The 23,978-nt window shown below is 33.5% G+C and overlaps 4 long non-coding RNA genes across 4 annotated transcripts in view; 2 read left to right on the plus strand and 2 right to left on the minus strand.

The window, feature by feature from the left end:
* LOC110828484 (uncharacterized) overlaps positions 1-23,978 on the plus strand; it is a 321,029-nt gene that overhangs the window by 285,156 nt on the left and 11,895 nt on the right. The gene's annotated exons all lie outside the window — the stretch shown is intronic.
* LOC147874253 (uncharacterized) lies at positions 14,984-17,520 on the minus strand. Its single transcript, XR_015534535.1, has 2 exons — positions 15,241-17,520; positions 14,984-15,080 (listed from the first exon to the last, which is right to left on the minus strand). It is a non-coding gene; the product is annotated as an uncharacterized LOC147874253 (long non-coding RNA).
* On the minus strand, positions 17,943-18,768 carry LOC147874254 (uncharacterized). Its single transcript, XR_015534534.1, has 2 exons — positions 18,200-18,768; positions 17,943-18,039 (listed from the first exon to the last, which is right to left on the minus strand). It is a non-coding gene; the product is annotated as an uncharacterized LOC147874254 (long non-coding RNA).
* On the plus strand, positions 19,144-21,680 carry LOC147874255 (uncharacterized). The gene is made up of 2 exons (XR_015534536.1): positions 19,144-21,423; positions 21,584-21,680. It is a non-coding gene; the product is annotated as an uncharacterized LOC147874255 (long non-coding RNA).

The raw sequence follows: 23,978 nt of genomic DNA on the forward strand, positions 1-23,978 counted from the left end.
GGAAATTCAGTAGCAGCTGTGTGATCCACGGCCATGGTAGGAGGAGAAGTGGGAAGGGCTGATAATTGGTGGGTGACGTACGTAGAAGAGGAGGAGATGAGACGTGGCAATGAATGAGTGAACAGCCGATGCTGCTCCTGCTGGTGTCTGAAACTATCTGCACTGCATTGCTACGGATGTTATGTGCACCAGGTGTCGCTGTAACTACTTTACGGAATGGAAAGATTTGTATCAGGGTTTTGCAGTTAAAACAGCACAGACTTGTTACAAAAAACGCCTTGCATCTTCTTCGATCCTTGTGTACATGTGAGTCCTCATTCGTATCTCTGTAGCTTCTGATAACTTCCCAAAACGTTCAAGAACGCCGAGCGTTCACTTTCGTAAAAATTAATTCCGTGATATCTGTGATAATACGAAGGTTCTGCAAATTTCTGGAAGAAGGATAAAGCTAATCTCATTTTACGTTGGACTGTGTAATTTTTTATTGTAATTCATTTGAGAAAGCCAGGGAATCTATTTGAAGCCTGCTTTCGTATAACTTGAAATAACAGTACTACTATTGTGCTAAATATTTACTTTTGTTTGATAGCAACAATGCAGAAATATTATACTGTAAGTGAAGTTTAAAGGTATATCACACAATGTTTATGTTTATTCAGTTCGTCTGAGGGTCTATTATTCAGACCACAACAATTCTGAAATTTACCCATAATCTTGTGTCCAGGATTTGAAGTTTTAGATTAGATTCAGCTGGCTCAGAATAGTGTCCAATGACGGCTTAAAGTTATCATAGTTAACCTTCGGATCCCATAATTTGCCACGAACTCCTTTACCTGTAGAATTTCCTTCAGCATTTTTAAAAGACACCTACACCGCTGAAGTGTTGGACTAGTAAGCATAATTGCGAATTGAATTATATGTTACAAATAAACTCTTTCAATTAGCTTAGGTTACATTCATGAAGTCTACTCAAACACTGTCAGATAACATTGTTTTTCGAAGCTAACTAACGATGTATTTTATCTGATCGGTTTTGCTGTATTCCAGTGCGTAGATTACCACTGAGCCACAAAAGTGAGACAGAAGACTTTATTTTTTTTTTCAAAGCGTTAACCACGCTAACACGACTAACACTATTAACATCAGCATTCCACCCCCGTAGGGTTAAGTTAAATGCTCCACCAGTGACTGACTCGCGGCTTTCTGATTTCTGACATACGTCACTCTTTACAACGTAATTTACTACTGTTAGGTTAACTGAGATTTTATACTCAACTGAACTGAGATGATTGTTGTTTGTTGATCGCTGGCTGGCGTGTGTGAGGGTTGTTGGCCTACACTCACCTCTATAAACAGTCAAAAGCCTTCGAAACTTCCAGCTGCATCTCAGAGGTGATTTCATCGGGATATTACAGGATTAGCTGGATTATAGTTCTTCCTTCTGGTTGGATCTCATACCCATTGCTTTGGGTAGACCGTTCTCCGGACATAATCCCCCTCGACAACTTTCTAGTGTGATCATCGTGCGAGGCATCTGACGTAGTCTTCTCCTCTTCGCATGTAGCAAATTCGAACCTCCTGCAATAACTTCGGGGTTCTTAACGCGATTTCTTCCTGACACGGAAGATTTACCTCCACTGCCGCAAGAGTGTGTCTCGACGCCTACGTTCTTGCAACATCCTGAAAGCCAGCTGCCTTGCTCATTCGTGGCTGCATAGCACTCGCCGTACAGAAGCGTCTTCATTATTTTCAAAGATGGCTGTCTTCTAGGGCCCCGTGTAGTTTGATAGAAATTTACCGACGTTTCACAAGTACTTCCTGACTCCACCATCAGGCGCCCTTATGATGGAGGCAGCAAGGACCTCTGAAACGTCGATAAAATACTACCAGACTACGTGGCGCAACAACCCAGAAGACAGCCATCTTCAGACTCACCGCCGTGAAAACCTCAAATTCTACATTGCTTTCTTTCAGCCAGCTTACCGATCTGTGTGAAGTAACTGCATTGAGCAGAGTCATTTTTGTACAACTTAGATGGTTAAGAAATTTCCCTCCTTTTATGAATTCCGAAGGTTCATGACCGCGTTCAGAACAGCCCGACATCGATTCGTATAATCATTGTTAGAATGATCTAAATCATCTGTAAATGTAAACAATACAGCCGTCTGATACAAGGAAGTTTCTTGGCAAATTTGAAAGTTTCTTAAATCTGATGAATAAATTTTTGTGCTTCCCCTTAAAGCTGGAGGTGAGACACAGAAGTAATAATCACAATTCCAGGTGATTCATAAAAATGATAAAGACCTAGCCTTTATCAATCTTCAGCCGATTGACTTTCTTTCATCCGTTCCGTCCGCCATCCGCTTTCATCGTCTTAGTTTTTTTTTAAAAAAAAGCCGGCTTGATGTCAAGAATAAAAAGCAACTATTATGAAGGTGAATTTCCAAGAAATCCCCCATCCCATCCTCCAAGAGCGGCTACAGTACAAACTCTGTTTCTCTACCACACTAAAAGTGAACATTAAGGATTTAGAGGGGGATTATATGATAGGCAGTCTCTTTACAGTGTGTATAGTTGGATTCTTTTTATACCACTCGATGGAATCCTGTTACTCTTTTCTTCCACTACGCTTTTCTCCAATCTGAGCTTCGTGAAATATCACACCCATGAACCAAAATAATTCAATTCTCTACGAAGAAGATAGTAGAGGAAATATAATATACGTTACACAAGTCTAACGCAATTCTTAAAATAAAACGCAAGAATTGGTAACAGAATCAGTGGCATTGAAGAATTTGAGACGCGTGAAGCAAAGTACAGTTAGGGATGTTACATAACAGAATCTTTATGGTTTACACAAGTCAGCAGATATTGTTTGTTATGACAATGGGTTCGTACAGAATGTATGGTAAAAATGTATCTTGGTAAATGACCATTTGGAAGACTGAGGGGTAGGTGGATTGACTACCGTTAAGATGGATGTGAGCAAATAAATTATGTGAATGGAATGTAAATTGGGGGTGGCTCGGAGAGGACCCCAGTGAAGATTTTATGGATTTGGCGATGTTGGGGCTTTCGGATCCTTCGCTTTAGAAACATATTAAAAAGGGGTCATATATCTGTTCTCATGAAACGAGCCTTAGCTCTTGAAATTATTGAGGTCATCTAAGTAATACAGAAATATTTGGCATCTTTGTTAAATAAAACACATTACGGCTCCATTAAAGAGATCAGTTGTCTAATGCGGTTTAGGGAAATAATTGTTTTTTATCCGAAACACATAAATACACTCTGTGTACAGAATTCAATGTTATTGAATGTTACAAGGTGTGGTACATTTGGTTACCATTGTGCTTTAAAATTGTCAATACGATCCGCTTGACAAAGTTCAATATACACAGCCTCCCTATTGAAAATTTTACCCGCATTAATTGAACAGCTTGGGAAATGGTCTGACGAACCTGGTAGAGGTTTACTGACGTTTCAGAGGTTTCTTGTGCCTCCATCAAGGCGTTGTGTCTCATGTAGATGTAAAATTTTGCTTAAGTAAGTAAAGTTTTTGTAAAGGAGTAACTTGTTGGAAGTTGAGTCTGTTTTTATGTATTTAACAATATATGTCAGTAATAAACAAGGTTTATCCCAGTGAGGTGTAGAAGAAGGAAAAAACACTAGAAAATTTGATTACTGGATTGGAGTGCAGTTTTAGATTTCTGTTAATTCAGGAACTGCTTTTCTGAAGTCTTTATTACACTTCCTCGTCACTGAAATTACGATCGATAATTTACATTCATTGTGAATAATCATGATTTTAAAAAACGTTTGAATAATTTATATAAAGACGTTTACTCAAATATATAAATAGAACATTAAGACAGAATGGTGGACGACAGATAACATACAATTTTGACTGTTTACAAACAAGAATTTGTATTCGTAGATTAGCGGACATTATAGACTAAAGTAAATGAGATTCGATTCGATTCAATTCAATTCAGTTGATTAAGGAAAACACAGTATTGCTATTATTTAGATGGGGTGAAACTATGTCTCTCTGTAACTGGGTAGCTATCCGGCTCATTTTATATCCCTAAGATAATACGTGAGTGAATATGGAGCATGAGTGAAAAGATACTGATAAGGTAAAACCGAAGAAGTGGGAGAAAATCCTGTACTCCGCAGTTGGAAGCCGAGTCTAACCACCTGAGCTATGTCACAGACAGACAACATAGTAACAAGCCGAGATGTAACCGGTTCGAGTCTTGACTAAGGTGTACATGTATTTTTCTCACATCCTCAATAAAAATTACGACATTAGGCCTCCTTTAACATAACAAATCTGGTTCCTCACACATTTCTGGAACAACCACTTAAAGTTATTTCCCGTTACATAAACTCTCATTTGGTACAATTTTTTAAAGTAAATGAATGTTTAATTTATAAAACGAAATAAAAACGCTTGTCTGTAATATTCCTTCATAAATAAGATGGAATGTATTTTGTTGGAGGAAAGCAGCTTCTATTTTTTAGATACCCCTGATCTAGAATACGAGGAAGTTTCGTTTAAAAGAACTATAACGTATGGCAGATAGTCTTATAAAATAACTTATATGGCTTTTCCATCTCCGGTTAGAAGCAATCCGTTTAGTGTCGCAAATGGAACGTGTAGTTGGTAGTATATACCGTAAATATTCTGATAAAACTTTAATGTAGACTGTGACGGAAAGGAATCTGAAAACCTCCGTACGTTGTGTCAACCCAAGGTACATCCTACAAATTCATTTTACGCTTTGAATTAGTTAGATTTTTATTAACTAGTTACCAGAATTTTACATAAAGTTATGCGGACAGAAATTGGATGTGATGTTTTGCTTGTTGTTACGAATTGTCCTTTGGCTCCATACCAGCGTTCAGGAGAAAAATTCTGCATACATTTTCAGGGTTGAATTGGGTAGTGTTAGGAAGTGAGTAGTTTATGTAAGGTTAGGAGGATAATCATGCCAGAGAATTGACCAATCAGAACCGTGGGTACAGAATGGGAGAAGAAACCAAACAGAGAAAATTTCTCCCAGAGTGCAAAATTTGCTCTTTGTTCTATCTTACTTTCTCGCCCTAAAATGTAACTTTTCTCTTTTTCCCCCAGACGCAACCGTCCTCTTTTTTACCCCGGAAAAGGGCTCTTTTCTTTCGAGGTAAATACGGTCCCATCTTCGTTTCGCATTTCATGGCTCGGATGTCTTATAAACCTTCCACCAATAGCCCTGAAGATGGAAGTAGTATGTTACTCCGAAATGTTGGTATGCAGTCAAATGAATTTACGCTGCATCAACCCAGAATACGACCGTCTGTCTTATATCACCTTCACCTTCATAACCTAAATTATATACAAAAATTGCCTCACTGGGATACTGGGAACGACCCGTTCTTCAAGTGCCTGAGCACTGCGAGTCCCAACTTTTCCTTGGCTTGATCTACAGACATTCGGTAGGACTCCTTGGATGAGGGATCGGCCCGTCTACCTGTACACAGGACAGCACAACACAGAAAGACGCGGACAAACATCCATGGCTTGAGTGGGATTCGAACCCACGGTCCCAGCGACCAAGCTGCACAAGCCCCCAAAATTGCCTCTCACATTTGATAAACCTTTACTTCATATACGAAACTACATGTAAGTTTGTATTAAACCAGGTATAAACGTGTATGTTAAATAAACTTTATGGGATTTTAACGTCTTAATTGACACATTAAATTTAGTGCTCAGCAAGACAGACTATTTAAATATTGTAGTTATTATTAATATCAGATCCTAAAAACGAAAATTTGGCATCTAGTAATTTTCTCCTTCCTTACAAGCTCTTGGCAGACACGAAGCAGAAGATGAGTTATTAATTCTCTGCTACATTTTGCAGGTTCGTGCATAAAAACAGCGTTGAAGTTTTACTGAATTTCGTCTGTTGTTAAAACGACTCACATCATTTGAATTGTATTTGTTTTGGACTGCAGTTTGTTTTGAAGATGTTGACATATCAGGACGTATTCAATGCACTAACGCAAATGTAGTAACTAGTTTATAGGCAATTTTCTAACCTATGAACTACGGAAAAGTTGTATGAATTACAATTTTCAAAATGTTTTCTATTGTATTTATTGCTTTCTTCCTTTCTTTCTTGTCCTTATCTTCTTCTTCTTCTCTAGTCGTCACGTAACCAAATCGAAGTGCATGAAAGGGTATCGATATTTTGCGCTGTTATCGTTCCATTAGAACGAAGTGAAGGCCACGTCTCTCGTGGTAATATCTGAAGTGTTCAGCAGCGAAACTGGCCACTGCGCAGACTCCCACTGTTGTCATCTCCCGGCAGTAGAAAGCGAACAAAAGACTACAGGAGGGCGAAACGTCAGTTAATTTTACGTGAAGCGCCGTTACTGTGACACGCATCCTGCATTATTCGTTAGCAAGTTAACTGCCCATAGTGCTCAGCATTTAATGGGGTGTACTAAGTTATGTTCGATGAATTGTGAGACTGGGGTGAAAGTGGTTGTGGAATTTTTTAAAAGATTATATCCCAAAATTTGTATATAAGGACAGAAGGAAACCACGAAAATCTACAACCAGAGTAGCCAGTGCTACAGTCGATTTTCGAACTTCGTATCTGCTAAATTCTGTTCGGTAATTTTCACAATTCTGGCAATTGGACTGCACCTGAATTGTTATTTAAATTAAAGAGAGATTATTTCTAGGTGGTTGCTGTTATAAGGAATAGAAGTTTAACGATTTTAAATTAACACTTATTTCTCATGGTTTCAAGCTGTAGCCCCTTTCAATCTCATTTAAAAATATTTTCCAAGTCTAACTGGTCTTAAATTTTAATTTATTTCTGGGCGGAGGTGATCCATCTTCTGAGAGTTCTATAGACAACAACGTTCGAAATTTGGTTCTGTTGCCGTCTTCAGGTGAAAGGAGAGCAAAATCCTGACGTGTTGATCGTCGTGATCGAACTAGTTTCAAACCAGGATAAAAGAAAGAAGATGGTTTCTCATCATTGTCAAACGACTTCAAACCTTTAGGTCAAATGGGTCTAAACCTCGTAAAGAAGAAGAAGTCAGATTTAACGCTATGTCTGTTTATAGCCAGAGTTTTAACAGTCCTTAATCCAATTCCTATAAATGTTATTTGCTTTCTAAACTTCTCTTTCTTCTTCTTCTTCTTCTTCCTTCTCTTCTTCTTCTTCTTCTTCTTCTTCTTCTCTTCCCTCGCCTTTGTCGAGTGGTTAGTTCTCAAGATTTGCTTTTGGGAGATCACTTGTTTTCTCTCGGTTCAAAAATCGGCTCTCTTTTAATAAAGCGTTTGTGGTTTTCCTCAGTACCTGTAGACAATTTCTGGAATAGTACCATAAAAAAGTACAACCGCTTCATTAAAATTTCTCTCTATCCCACGTATGTATTATGAATTCGACGCTGCATAAACCATATAGTTAATAAAATGTTAAATATTAAATGTAAAATATTAAATGTTTTATTGGCCCTAAGGCATGCTTATAATCTTTATTTGTAAAATCGTATTGACACACAAGATAGAACTCCTTGGATACGATGTCCTTCAAGACGTATCCTTAACAGAGGACCACGCGGACAAACATCCATGCTTCTAGTGTGGTATAGGGCAACTGTGATCATTATAATCGTTGATTAGCTGACTCAAAACAATTAATTGTGATTTGAATTTCTGTTAGATGTCTGCCACAAAACAGTTTCAAATCTAGATGAAATGCCTATGCTGGCTAAGTTATTCGCGCTGAAGACGAATAATTAAGTAAATAAGAGAGAAACAGTAGAAGATAACAAGAAGGAATTAGAGATAAAGAAGTTAACGCTAACAAATAAGTTCTTGTTTACGTGTCACCTCCTTGGGTTTGTCTGTATTGTTCAGTTTAGCTCACTGCACAAAAACTAATTTAAGATGACTTGAAGACTTTTCAGCAGTCAGTAATTTCATGACAAAGATAAACCAAAAAGCTATGGTAATGTTTTACTGCAGGTCATGAGACAAGAAATAAATGTAAATATAAGTAAACTATTTATTGATCAGTTCTCTGCAACATTAATAATTTATATTTGAAGCCTTATTTATGTTGTATTTCCGTGTCTTATGTAATCTGTAGATTTTATTATATTACTTACATTTTGCACCATCGCTTAATTGTTTTAGTGTTTGGCTGTGATTAGCCTCTATCACATAAATGATCGATCTGAACTTGATTAAATTTCTGTGAATTACTTCCTCTAGTACAGAATCTGACTTTTCACATTTGTCAAATGTAGCCTCAAAACTTTACATGGTTGCCATTTTTGTAATTGCTAACATGTAAGCAGTGCTTCTCGTAAAAATATTTATATAACTCCACACCAAATTTCCTATGACTGATGGTTCATCAAACAGTCGTCCATCCGGAAGGTAGATACAGAGGTTTGTACCACATATATTATATCGACAATAAATATCAACTGAAAGTGATGCAGTGTCATTAAAAACGCAGTTTTAGTGTCTAACGAGTATCCTAATGAAACAGTAGATTTTTTGGTAAATTATCGGTTGAATATGTCCGGACAGACTTGAATGGTATTAGTTTATGCTTCTTGGGTTATTTAATGACGCTTTAAACAGCATAAGTTAGCTATGTATTGTCGAATGGTAGAATAATTATCAGTGATAAATTATACTTGAAGTAGAACTAATAGACCGCGGTCTATTTTAAGGTTCCTTTCTACCATTTTCACAAACAAATGTTTTGAAATTATCCAAATTATGTCACGACAACCGGTCTGTAGGCCCACATTTGAGTCCTGGATATCTCGTATAGGAAGACATGTTCATTACAATACAACGTTCAATGGTCCTGTGTAAAGCCTCAATCATGCGTCTAATCTGACATAACCAGTGCTAGTTAGAGACTCGTATTTTGTCAGTAATTGACATATATTTCCCACATTATGTCCCATGTTCGTTACATATTATATTAGCCCATATATTTCCATATATTTAGTGACAATAAACTGAACTTGCTAGACATGTTTCCTCGTATCCCTTGGCATTTTAAATTGGCTTGGGGGCAGAATCGACAAATTTATGAGATTGACCAACGTGTGGTTGATTTATAAATACGGGATTCATTAAAATTGATAGCGCTATCACCCTATCTACAATCTCTACGGAATAAAACGGGAAGGGTTTTCTGTTACCCTACCCGAAACACCGCACAGATATGTAGGCTACCTTCGCCATTAAGTTGTAGGATTTGCTCTGCTTTTATTTGGTTTACGATATGATCATCGCTAAGCCACATGAGATGTCCCGGATTCATTACGAGCTCGGAAAATCACTCCGCGGGGAATCTCTTTCCGAAGCCGGCTACTTCGCGTCCCAGTGATGATGTGTGCTGTCTCCCCGAACAGCCTATAGTACTATTATCGACCTCATCTACCGTGCAGTGGACAGTCAGTTTTAAACGACCAGTGACTGTTTTGTAATATTCAAACCTTAGCATATTTGTGTTTGAACTCAACTGATCAAGAAATTCCATACTTTTATAGAACTCTGAATTTCATTAGAATGTTCAAAAGAGAGCGCCATTGTTGATTATTATCTTAATCGTGTAGAGCCATGAATTAACATCGCCCTATGATGGAGGTCGGTATCTAACTTGCCTTTGTATTCAAACAAATATTGAGATGTTTCCCAAGCTTAAAATTGTTGCTGTAGTCTTCTCATGCAATTTAAATTCATTAATATTATATAATTTCTGCAGAAGCCACCACTTAATAAATTTTTCAATTTTATTTATTTTACCACAAAATAAGAAATAAAAATCGCTGTATTTTTTCAAGATAATTAACACCCAGATATCTCCAATTTCGTACTTATTCTTATTAATAGGAAGAGTGTGGAAAGCGTGGTAATCTTCTTCTAACATGGTGATGTTTTAATTCGCTCTAAATCAAGTATGTGTCTTGCATCCCTCACTTCTAGTCTCGTGCTGCCTTAACTAAGATACTTCTAAATGTCCATCGAGATATCAGACTGTGCCCTCTATACCGAGCCTACATATCGAAATTCTAACCTTATCCATGACAATTAATTTACACTAAAATTACAGTGATTTAGAGCTGTTTCGTAGAGAACGCATTTTTTTATAAAAAATGTAATAATGGAGTTTTAGTGCTTACCCTAAACAAATAATTACAGTCAGGAAATTGGAAATTCTGATATGCTAGCTTGTCACAGATTCAGGTCCAAATATCCACATCACGCTTAATTATTTGTTCTGTTGTCAATCTGTATTTATATTACTGAGAGTTTCAGAATATCGTATCGATTCAGTTTGTTTTGATGTGGCAACTGATTTTGCATGTTTTGAAGTAGGCTATTAAAAGTAAAAGGCATGTTCCAAGCATATCTTCGGATAGTCTGCTGCTTTCTTCTGTATGGTTTTATCACTAAAATAAGGGTAGTACAGGTTGTATGTAAATTAGTTACAAGCCTATAATTTTCACTGTACATTTCAATTTGTAGGACAGAACATCAATGATCTGGGCCGTTGACAGGTTTTTAATTTTTAATACACTTAAACAAATGTATAATGTAAAATATGTTTGCACATTTTACATATTTGCATACCATACAAAGTTTCAGAAAATAACTACAATATGCAACAGTGGTATTACAAACAGATTTCGCTCTGTCGCCATGTTTATTTGTACATTACTTTGGTCTACACACTTACCAGTAGCAAAAGAGACATATTTTATAGGGGCGAAAGAAAGACAGAAAACCATTGCGCAGATAATCTTGGCAAAAGAATTCTTCCAACTTCGACTTTCGGACGTTCTCAGTATAATTATTATTATTATTCCATTTATTCACCATTTTACAGGGTATATATTTCTATGTACCCGAAACAAACCTTGCTTCTGAGGTACATATTGCAGCAGTTATTTCTAAAATACATTTTGATTTTTAATGTGTGTTACATGCATTAAACAGATTTCGCATGGGACATTATATATTTTACATTAGCGTCTTTCGATTGATATATGATGTTCCTAGAATGGCGATTTTGTGAAGTTCCCTAATGTCGCCTTCGCCCGGGATGTTGGCCAAATATTATTTGAGTGACTTGGAGACAGTTTCAGTTGCTCCTATAATTATTGGAATTAATTTTATTTTTATCCTCCAAATTCGTTATATTTCGATGACAAGGTCCTTGTTTATTATTATTTTATTGCTGTTGTTAATGATGATCAATTAAACTAAGAAATACGAAAGTTGGAGTGAAGGTGATACCAAGTTTCGTAAACGTCTGTGCATTATTTAACGTATTTATTTATGAGTTGGTGCAGACATAGTCCGTTTGTGGCAGTGTTGGTCTGCTGTAGGCTTATCCATCTTTAGCCCTTTAAACCGGAGTCTAAACTATAAGCTATGACTCTCTTGTTTTAACAATCAACAACTCTTAATTGTTTTTTATGTGTTTTATACGTATCTCAGTCGAAATAACGATTATTTCTTCAAACAGCATTTGGCAGTTGATCTAGTGGAGTGTTGTGTTTTCTTTACAGTCCGGACAGAATTTGTAAATATTAATTAGACGAACGTCGACTTCAAGGTGTATAAAATAAGGAGATAAATTAAATTGAACTAGAAATACTGTTCCACACATTGTCATTGGGTTCGTATTGATTTCTTGTAACGTATTGAACAAAATTAGAGCCTTAGTGCAAGGCAGTGTCTTTTGATCACGTTCTTATTTTAGCTGTCGATATGGGTTTGTTTCACTTTGCTCATGAAATGAGAGAATTATAGTCGTATGAAGTCCAAATATACACTTGTATATTTCTGAAGCTACTCAATAAGTTTTGATTAAAACTTGTACCAGAAGTATTTAGTAATAGTACCGGATGTCTATAATTTTGGTTCGTATCCGTGAAATGTAAATCTTGATTTTTTTAATATAAAATAAAATGTATTCAATTTTCTGAAAGTTGCTTCTTACATTACAATAAATTCTCATTATATCATTAAATTAATCTGGAAATGTTCGGTACGGTGAATATTTAGCCAAATACAGGAAATTACAATTTCTGAGGTTGTAGCGTTTTATTAAAATAATATATTTGTGTCTCTGTAATAAATAAAATATATTTATACATTCAAACAATAGAGGAGCGTAATTTCGAAGAGGTTTGCGGATGAAAAGAACGCATTTCAAAAACGTGTACGCCAACGGAGTAAACCTAGTACACATTTTATGTTATTTTTTAGTCTTTTCTTAATTTGCATAGTGTATTAACAGTAAGTGTAGCGAATTTAAATCTGTCACCCAATCAAATAAAGCCTCTTACTTCCGTCCGAAATTAACTAGTTTGCTGCTGGATAGTCAGTTTCATTTATACACACAGAATATTCCACAGAAATTTAATGACAATAACCAACTAACCATCTACCTCTGTTATCAAACCTCCAAAGAATGAATAATGAAATTCAGTAGGTAAGTGTGATTATCCTCCTTTAACATCCGATTCTATGAATAAGGTCTATTTACGTAGTACCAATTATGGCTTCTGTTATGACGATGATAAACCTGTGTATTTTTCCACAATTTTAACTGTGAATAATTTATAAGTATATGTGTCCATCGATGTGTAAAATACCCCAGAACTTCACTTTCAACCGTTTGAAACGCTTTTTTATTTTTCCCTTTAATCTTCTCCAAAAAGAGGCAAGGGACCGAAGAACGTGATAAAATATTAACATTGTACATATTAAGGGAACAGAGAGTTGTGTTTGGCGAACTTGGAAGACAGGCAGAGCAGACGGAATTATTTATCGACAGTACACTTTCCTGAAGCTAAACTGATGACAGACCGTGCAAAAAAAAAAAAGAGTTGGCAGAGGTCGTCTTCTGTAGAGTTTCCAGTAAGATCGAATGAAATTGTCGGTGGCGAAGATCTACAGTGAGACTCTAGAATACACAGGAATACATCAGTTTCAACACAACCTCGAAGACTATAATGTTTGAACCCTCGCCTAAAATACTATTTTTGCGAGAATTTTTCCTTCATGTGGATATAATAAAATAACGAGAAACACATGCTTTCTTCAATGCATACAGAAATGATATGATAAATTTAGGAGAACAGCTCATTAAGAAAATGCTTATTATTTGATTTAAACAAATATAAAACCCCTTCTAGTTTCCAAAACAAGTCTACTACAGATCGTGTTACATAATACAACAATTTTTTCAGATATTTTACGTGCATTTGAATTAGGTATCTTAATTTGAGAGAAAAACATAACTTGTAATCATTAGTAAACTAATTATTCAGGAAAATATTTGAACCTGAAAGTATCAAGCAAGTGGGTGTTTCTGGGTGTTAACAAAACGAAGATGATCGTGATTTATGCAGTTGACATGTATAATTAAGATAAGTTTGAAAATGCGGGGTATGTTGTTAAGATAATGGTATTAAGAAATAATGTGCAGAATTTTGATGGCTGAACCTCTTTGAAAACGTTCACTTAGGAAACAGTAACATTATACGATGTGTCTGAAAGATTGTTATGAAATAAATACAACTTTCTCGGGATCTTTGCTTGTGACTGATATGAATATACTGTTAGCGGTCTTGAATTTTCAGATTTTTAAACAGTTTTGTTGTTGTTGCTTTTTTTAAACAAACTCCTTCTGTATTATCCGTGTATTTTGATCATAATTTCTGATGTACGTACTGTTAAAATAGGAACATACAGAAATAAGATTGGGCAGAATCGGGTTCTTTTAATAGTACTGTAGAATAGGTTACGACTTCATTTTCTAACACGTCACGTTTTATAATTCGCAATAAGTGTATCTTGCCTTTTTACGGTACACAATCTTCCTTGCTGATATAGCGTAGTAAAATATCTAGTCACACATGAAAAATATTTCTTTACTATCACTAATTCTGGGAAAAAGCAATTTGGGGTGTCAGTAATAATGTTGCTATTCTTTTCAGGAATCATTTCTGGTCTGTAACTGCAGACCTGCCAATAACATGCACACATATTTACATATTTATTGTACCGTCTTTTCAAGATAAGTTTCCCGCATCCCGCAGGCAGTTCTATTTTGGTAGCAAAGACATGAGGTCTCATAACAATTCTCCAAGTCTCCAAACAGTTACCACGTTGAAGCACAACTGCAAATGCACATCCAATCTCTAAGTTTGAATTTAGTGTTTGTGGTTGGAAAGAGCAGCAGAGTTTGTGTATGTGGGAGAGATAAAGAGGAAAAGGGATGTTTGAGAATTTGCTCCTAGTTCAATTTCCTGTGAACACCCTCCACTTGCACCGGGGCATATTACATAAGCTGTCAGTAGCAGGCTATCCAAGGTGTGAACCCACTTACAGGCTATTACAGATGCTGTGAACAATTCCACACGGACATGTGACTCGCCTGTCTTGGTTTACATATCTGACTGCGTTCCAAATAAGAAAGAACATTTTTCAGATACACTACGTTTGCTTCAATGTAACAGAAAGAGAGTTAAATAAACTAAGGGCTCTGACTTTGAAGATGGCATTATGCAGATATCGATCTCTTGGCCTGTTACGTGTTTTTTTTATAGCGATGTACCAGGTGATAAAGAGTTAGTAGTAGCTTCGAAATAGATACACTAGGGTGACTTTGAATGGGATCAGTGTAGAAGGAAACGGTTGTGGGCTTCTTTAAGGTTCGTTTTCTTTTGACTGGATCCATTCTTATGTTCCAACTGTAGAGGTAAAACATTAATACAGTACTTTTATTTTCCGTCGTTACACAAGCTTATTGTTAAAATCATATAAAATTTTCACATAAAATTGTTACATTTTAAAATTGACGACATGTTTCGATATACAATTCTATCATCGTCAGGTCTATCAAAATTAAAATTAAAATCTGGTGTATCTGTTGCTCTGCTTATATTGCTTATGTTTTATCCGTTTTTATTACATCTCCAGGCTTCTTTCATTTAATTTTGGAGACGCGTCTGGGTGCCTATATCTGCAAAATCAATTTTAATTTTCATATCGTGATTCTGGCTACCGACATAGGAAATGGAATAATATTACTCTAATTTTATATTATTTTAAGGAATTACTCAAATATATCGTAATACAAGCAAAAGAAATACACTCACAAAATATAAAGTATTATAACATACCGGGTTGTGTGTGAGGTGCGTGTCCGTTGTTATTGAATGGCAGACAGCAACTGAGTTGTAGGTATCGTGTGTAGCTATATATATTGGGTGAAAGTTGTTTAGGGGGTTGGGTCAATGGACTGTAGAATGTTAAATATCGGATTGTTCGTGTAAATGTTGCTGTCGTTTAGTGCAAGGTTTTGTTTATGTGTTCTTTGTATATGATATTTCTCTATGGTGTCTCTATGTCGTTTGTTTTGTATTATTTTTATAATGTCCATTGTATGTTCTATTTTGTTGTATGAATGTCCTGTGTTTAATATATGCTTTGCATATGCTGAATGGTCTTTATTATGTTTTATTGCTGTAATATGCTCTTTATATCTTTGATTAAAGGTGCGTCCAGTTTGGCCTATATAGGTTAACGGGCAATCATTGCATTTTAACCTATATATGCCTGGTTTTTCGTATTGATTTGTTGTGTCTATTTGTGGTTTTTGTTTCAAGATGTTTTTTATAGTGTTTTTTGTTCTAAATGCTATTTTTATGTTATTTGTTTTAAATGTTTTTGTTATATATTTGGTTTCTTTTCCTATATATGTGAATGTGGCCCATTTGTTTTGTTTATTTTCGTTTCCGTCTTCATTTATGTTGTTTATATTGTTTATTTTATTTTTGGGTTTTAATTCATAATTATTATATCCGTTTTCTATTAGAATTTGTTTTATTGTGTTACATTCAATTTGTTTGTTTACTGTGGTTATGGGATATGTATTTTTTCTGTTTATTAAGTAGTTAATAGCCATCTGTTTATGTTCATTCGGATGGCATGAAGAGGCATGAATTATGGTGCTTGTATTTGTTGGCTTTCTGTATATTTTGAATTCGAAGTTATTTTCGTTTCGTATTATAGTTAGATCTAAATAATTTAATTTATTATTTTGTTCTTTTTCTAAAGTGAATTGTATATTTTGATTTATGTTGTTAAATTCATTTAAAACATTTTTTATGTCTGTATTTTTTCCATCAAAAATCATGAGTATATCGTCAACATATCTACTATAGTATTTAATTTGATATTTATTTAATATATTTACTATGTAATCATGCTCGAGATATTGTAAGAATATTTCAGATAATATGCTCGAGGTGGGGGCTCCCATAGGTAATCCTGTTTCTTGTTTCCAATATTCATTGTTGAATTGGAAATAATTTTGGTTAATAATAATGTTAGTTATATTTGTAATTTCATTTATTAGATCTATATTTATATTCTGTCTATTTAGAATATCTCTTACAATATCTCGTAGCATGCTTGTTGGAATATTTGTATACATATTATTGATGTCAAATGAACAAATTTGTATATTTTTATTATTATGAAAATTTAATTGTTTGATTTCATTTATTAATTTTATAGAATTTGTTATATTAAAGGTATTTGGTAAATTACAATATTCTTTTAAAATGTTTTGCATTTTTATTGCTATTTTATATGCAGGGGCTGATGTCCAATTTATTAATGGTCTGATAGAGTATGGGTTCTTATGTAGTTTAATTTGTCCTGTGATGATTGGTGCGGTGGCGCTATGATTATAGTATTGTGTTTTGGGATGGTTAAAAATGTTATTACACTTTTGGGTTATTTTTTGTATTTCCTTTTGATATTTTAGTGTTGGGTTTTGTGTTAGTTGTGTGAATTCATTTTTGTTTATAAATTGAGTAATGTATTTTTGGTATTGTTCTATAGAGAGTATTATGATGGTTTTTCCTTTATCTGCTTGCGTAATTGTTAGTTTATTTTGTTGTAATTTTTGTTTGATATTTTTTATTAATTTCCATTCATTAATATGTGTTTTATTATATTGATCGTTCTTTTTATTTTGTTTAATTAGGTGTTCAATTTTGTCAGCTATTATGTGTCGTATATGATCTTGTTTTTGTATAGGAATTAGATTTATTGCAGTTTCTGCTTCCAGTGCTAGGTTTGTGATCCATGTTTTATGTTTTTGATGTAAATTGTATTTTAAGCCTTTGTTTAGTAAATTATATTCATTTGGTGTGAATTGAATATTTGTTAAGTTTTTTACGCGACATGCGAAATGGTGTGATGGTTCATTTTGTTTGTATTCGTTATTATCTTCGTTTCGTGTTTTGTTTATTAATGTTTTTATTTTATTATTTTGTTTCTGATATACTTTAGTCAATTCGGTTTTTAATTTTTGTATTATTTCATTTTCTATGTCCAACCATACATCTTTCCATATGTTTGCAACTTCTAAATGTTTTTTATAGGTTAATATGTTTCTTTTTGTATAATTGTTTAATTTCTGCTTTTATATATAATGTTTCTGCCTTTCTTTGAATTATTTGTATATTAGGATTATTTCCTTGTATTTTGATTTTTACATATTTCGGTGTTATTCTCTCCTTTAAACATAATTTGTTAAACCTAATATTAGCATTGCACTTCAATACCTTACGTTTTAAATTTAATAATTGATATATGCAATTTATTTGACAATTGTACAGCTTATATCTTAATTGCATCATGCTTGTGTTCCTCAATACAGTACTTTTATTTTCCGTCGTTACACAAGCTTATTGTTAAAATCATATAAAATTTTCACATAAAATTGTTACATTTTAAAATTGACGACATGTTTCGATATACAATTCTATCATCGTCAGGTCTATCAAAATTAAAATTAAAATCTGGTGTATCTGTTGCTCTGCTTATATTGCTTATGTTTTATCCGTTTTTATTACATCTCCAGGCTTCTTTCATTTAATTTTGGAGACGCGTCTGGGTGCCTATATCTGCAAAATCAATTTTAATTTTCATATCGTGATTCTGGCTACCGACATAGGAAATGGAATAATATTACTCTAATTTTATATTATTTTAAGGAATTACTCAAATATATCGTAATACAAGCAAAAGAAATACACTCACAAAATATAAAGTATTATAACATACCGGGTTGTGTGTGAGGTGCGTGTCCGTTGTTATTGAATGGCAGACAGCAACTGAGTTGTAGGTATCGTGTGTAGCTATATATATTGGGTGAAAGTTGTTTAGGGGGTTGGGTCAATGGACTGTAGAATGTTAAATATCGGATTGTTCGTGTAAATGTTGCTGTCGTTTAGTGCAAGGTTTTGTTTATGTGTTCTTTGTATATGATATTTCTCTATGGTGTCTCTATGTCGTTTGTTTTGTATTATTTTTATAATGTCCATTGTATGTTCTATTTTGTTGTATGAATGTCCTGTGTTTAATATATGCTTTGCATATGCTGAATGGTCTTTATTATGTTTTATTGCTGTAATATGCTCTTTATATCTTTGATTAAAGGTGCGTCCAGTTTGGCCTATATAGGTTAACGGGCAATCATTGCATTTTAACCTATATATGCCTGGTTTTTCGTATTGATTTGTTGTGTCTATTTGTGGTTTTTGTTTCAAGATGTTTTTTATAGTGTTTTTTGTTCTAAATGCTATTTTTATGTTATTTGTTTTAAATGTTTTTGTTATATATTTGGTTTCTTTTCCTATATCGAAACATGTCGTCAATTTTAAAATGTAACAATTTTATGTGAAAATTTTATATGATTTTAACAATAAGCTTGTGTAACGACGGAAAATAAAAGTACTGTATTGAGGAACACAAGCATGATGCAATTAAGATATAAGCTGTACAATTGTCAAATAAATTGCATATATCAATTATTAAATTTAAAACGTAAGGTATTGAAGTGCAATGCTAATATTAGGTTTAACAAATTATGTTTAAAGGAGAGAATAACACCGAAATATGTAAAAATCAAAATACAAGGAAATAATCCTAATATACAAATAATTCAAAGAAAGGCAGAAACATTATATATAAAAGCAGAAATTAAACAATTATACAAAAAGAAACATATTAACCTATAAAAAACATTTAGAAGTTGCAAACATATGGAAAGATGTATGGTTGGACATAGAAAATGAAATAATACAAAAATTAAAAACCGAATTGACTAAAGTATATCAGAAACAAAATAATAAAATAAAAACATTAATAAACAAAACACGAAACGAAGATAATAACGAATACAAACAAAATGAACCATCACACCATTTCGCATGTCGCGTAAAAAACTTAACAAATATTCAATTCACACCAAATGAATATAATTTACTAAACAAAGGCTTAAAATACAATTTACATCAAAAACATAAAACATGGATCACAAACCTAGCACTGGAAGCAGAAACTGCAATAAATCTAATTCCTATACAAAAACAAGATCATATACGACACATAATAGCTGACAAAATTGAACACCTAATTAAACAAAATAAAAAGAACGATCAATATAATAAAACACATATTAATGAATGGAAATTAATAAAAAATATCAAACAAAAATTACAACAAAATAAACTAACAATTACGCAAGCAGATAAAGGAAAAACCATCATAATACTCTCTATAGAACAATACCAAAAATACATTACTCAATTTATAAACAAAAATGAATTCACACAACTAACACAAAACCCAACACTAAAATATCAAAAGGAAATACAAAAAATAACCCAAAAGTGTAATAACATTTTTAACCATCCCAAAACACAATACTATAATCATAGCGCCACCGCACCAATCATCACAGGACAAATTAAACTACATAAGAACCCATACTCTATCAGACCATTAATAAATTGGACATCAGCCCCTGCATATAAAATAGCAATAAAAATGCAAAACATTTTAAAAGAATATTGTAATTTACCAAATACCTTTAATATAACAAATTCTATAAAATTAATAAATGAAATCAAACAATTAAATTTTCATAATAATAAAAATATACAAATTTGTTCATTTGACATCAATAATATGTATACAAATATTCCAACAAGCATGCTACGAGATATTGTAAGAGATATTCTAAATAGACAGAATATAAATATAGATCTAATAAATGAAATTACAAATATAACTAACATTATTATTAACCAAAATTATTTCCAATTCAACAATGAATATTGGAAACAAGAAACAGGATTACCTATGGGAGCCCCCACCTCGAGCATATTATCTGAAATATTCTTACAATATCTCGAGCATGATTACATAGTAAATATATTAAATAAATATCAAATTAAATACTATAGTAGATATGTTGACGATATACTCATGATTTTTGATGGAAAAAATACAGACATAAAAAATGTTTTAAATGAATTTAACAACATAAATCAAAATATACAATTCACTTTAGAAAAAGAACAAAATAATAAATTAAATTATTTAGATCTAACTATAATACGAAACGAAAATAACTTCGAATTCAAAATATACAGAAAGCCAACAAATACAAGCACCATAATTCATGCCTCTTCATGCCATCCGAATGAACATAAACAGATGGCTATTAACTACTTAATAAACAGAAAAAATACATATCCCATAACCACAGTAAACAAACAAATTGAATGTAACACAATAAAACAAATTCTAATAGAAAACGGATATAATAATTATGAATTAAAACCCAAAAATAAAATAAACAATATAAACAACATAAATGAAGACGGAAACGAAAATAAACAAAACAAATGGGCCACATTCACATATATAGGAAAAGAAACCAAATATATAACAAAAACATTTAAAACAAATAACATAAAAATAGCATTTAGAACAAAAAACACTATAAAAAACATCTTGAAACAAAAACCACAAATAGACACAACAAATCAATACGAAAAACCAGGCATATATAGGTTAAAATGCAATGATTGCCCGTTAACCTATATAGGCCAAACTGGACGCACCTTTAATCAAAGATATAAAGAGCATATTACAGCAATAAAACATAATAAAGACCATTCAGCATATGCAAAGCATATATTAAACACAGGACATTCATACAACAAAATAGAACATACAATGGACATTATAAAAATAATACAAAACAAACGACATAGAGACACCATAGAGAAATATCATATACAAAGAACACATAAACAAAACCTTGCACTAAACGACAGCAACATTTACACGAACAATCCGATATTTAACATTCTACAGTCCATTGACCCAACCCCCTAAACAACTTTCACCCAATATATATAGCTACACACGATACCTACAACTCAGTTGCTGTCTGCCATTCAATAACAACGGACACGCACCTCACACACAACCCGGTATGTTATAATACTTTATATTTTGTGAGTGTATTTCTTTTGCTTGTATTACGATATATTTGAGTAATTCCTTAAAATAATATAAAATTAGAGTAATATTATTCCATTTCCTATGTCGGTAGCCAGAATCACGATATGAAAATTAAAATTGATTTTGCAGATATAGGCACCCAGACGCGTCTCCAAAATTAAATGAAAGAAGCCTGGAGATGTAATAAAAACGGATAAAACATAAGCAATATAAGCAGAGCAACAGATACACCAGATTTTAATTTTAATTTTGATAGACCTGACGATGATAGAATTGTATATCGAAACATGTCGTCAATTTTAAAATGTAACAATTTTATGTGAAAATTTTATATGATTTTAACAATAAGCTTGTGTAACGACGGAAAATAAAAGTACTGTATTGAGGAACACAAGCATGATGCAATTAAGATATAAGTAAAACATTAAATTTTATGATAATTGAAATTGGGTATTCGAAATAAAGCTCTGAACTCCTACAATAACCTGCTCAGAAATTCTGTTAACTTTCGTCGATTATTTTTGGGAAATATGACAACATACAAGAGCTCATATTTCGATATTTTATCGCAAATTTTGTTTCTGTAGCTGTTTGTTACATTAGCGTTTTGTACGTTAGCCCTTTTCAAGGCAGTTATAATAGCATGCAAACTGCTTTAACGTTCAGTAACTGGTGATTTAGACAACACAATGCATTTACAAATTTCATTTGGGTCTTAAGGTTTAACAATGCAACTTTTCAAAATATTTAAAAGAGCCGACCTCTGTAAGGAGTAAGTAGTGTTTTCATGGCGATCCAAACCAAATTTAATAGACAATAATTTGATTAATTTGGTTGTCCATTTAAATAGCTTGTTTCTGCAAACACAGATCTTACTCGTATGGAAACATGTATTGCAAAGCGAAACACATTTGTGACATAAAGTGTTGACCAAGATGCGTGACGTCGTGGCTGGTCGGTGGTGTGATCTGGCGCCCGACAGGACGCGCTGGTGGCGCCAGTGGGCAGGCGTCACCCAGATACATGCTAATGGTAACAAATGGAAGGTGAAGAAAGTAGATGTTTTTATTCAACGATGCGTTCAGAGAAACCCATGTCGTTTCATGTTTATGGACCGCCGGCACTTTTAAAACGGTGATAAATTCACGCAAATTTCTAAACGTTCTTTACTGATATGAAGTTTACAACTGCACGAAACACTCTCCACTAATATAAGCAATTTTTAAATTCTGGTATTCAGAGTAAATTGCTCTTTTGGTACAGAATAATGTTTCGAGTTTCATTAATCTGTAGAATTAAATATACACCTGTATAATAATTTTATTAGCGTGCGATGTTATCCCTGTTTGTTAAAGAAGGTCAAAGAGGATTATATTGTTTTATTCCTGGATGTACCTAAATTCAGCTCCATATTTTAGTGTTACGATTGCTATGTAGTTGTTATAGTGTGGACTTAGTTCCAAGTATTTTATATATAATTTATACCTACAATAATAACAGTAATTTCAATTAAAACAGGAGGAAAATCATATTTCGTAGAAACACAACGCAGTGAATTAAATCACAGGTTTCGTTAATTATAGCTTAGTACATTTCTTTAACGGCGATATTTATACAACATGAATGAAACGTTCTCAGCTCAATGATGGTACTTGAGTTGGCAAACCATTGTGTGAGAAACACCACTAAACGATCTGCAGAACTATACAGCCTCTGTATCAGTGTAGTGTTCAGATAATCTGTGCAATTAAAAGTGCTCACGGGATAAATGTGTAAAAATAGCCCATTCTCTCATAATCTGTGGCAAGAATTAGAAAAAAAGATAAGTTGATACATTCGCGAATTATTATTTAATTTTGTGATTTTATTTTGTATACTATACTCAGATTTTATAGAAAATCTTTACTCACATGTATCATCAGTGATTGAAATTTTTGGGAGTAATTATTATTATTTAGGGTATTGACCGCTCACCTCTGTCAGCTGTGCCACGAAACTGACTATGGTCTTTTTGAACATCTACACTAGATTCACTATTTCAAGATGTGCCAATGCTGATACATGTAATGGTTCACAACCCTCTTGAATATTTCCAGGGATCAGTTTTCCACAAATAATCTGTTGATAGCAAAATTTCATCCTATGACGCATTAGGATTCAGTAGAAATACGAACTCCATATCTTCACAGATAAGATCTTTTCTAGAACAAACTAAGGCTGACCCCATGTGGTGAAAGCCCAAGTTTGAAAGGTTCTACAGCTCAGATCTTACAGTATTTGAAAAGATACTTTCGAACTTGGACGTCTGCAGGGGTTGAAATTTTATAATTTTAACCGGCCCAAGGACCGTTTGGCTCAACGCAACGAAATTTGCCTTCAGATGTGTTTCACGTGCCCTATCCAAGCCCGATTTCCGTTTATTCCAGCACGAATGAATTCCGATCTGTATGCTATCTGCTCTGATTACCGTGTTATTAATACGTATTTATTTAAATATGTAAATTCCAGTGATTCTTTAATGAAT

The sequence above is a fragment of the Zootermopsis nevadensis genome, unplaced genomic scaffold (genome assembly GCF_977971745.1).
Source record: "Zootermopsis nevadensis isolate Lab colony 2312 unplaced genomic scaffold, Znev_1.0 Znev_ptg000010l, whole genome shotgun sequence".
Lineage (NCBI taxonomy): Eukaryota > Metazoa > Arthropoda > Insecta > Blattodea > Termopsidae > Zootermopsis > Zootermopsis nevadensis.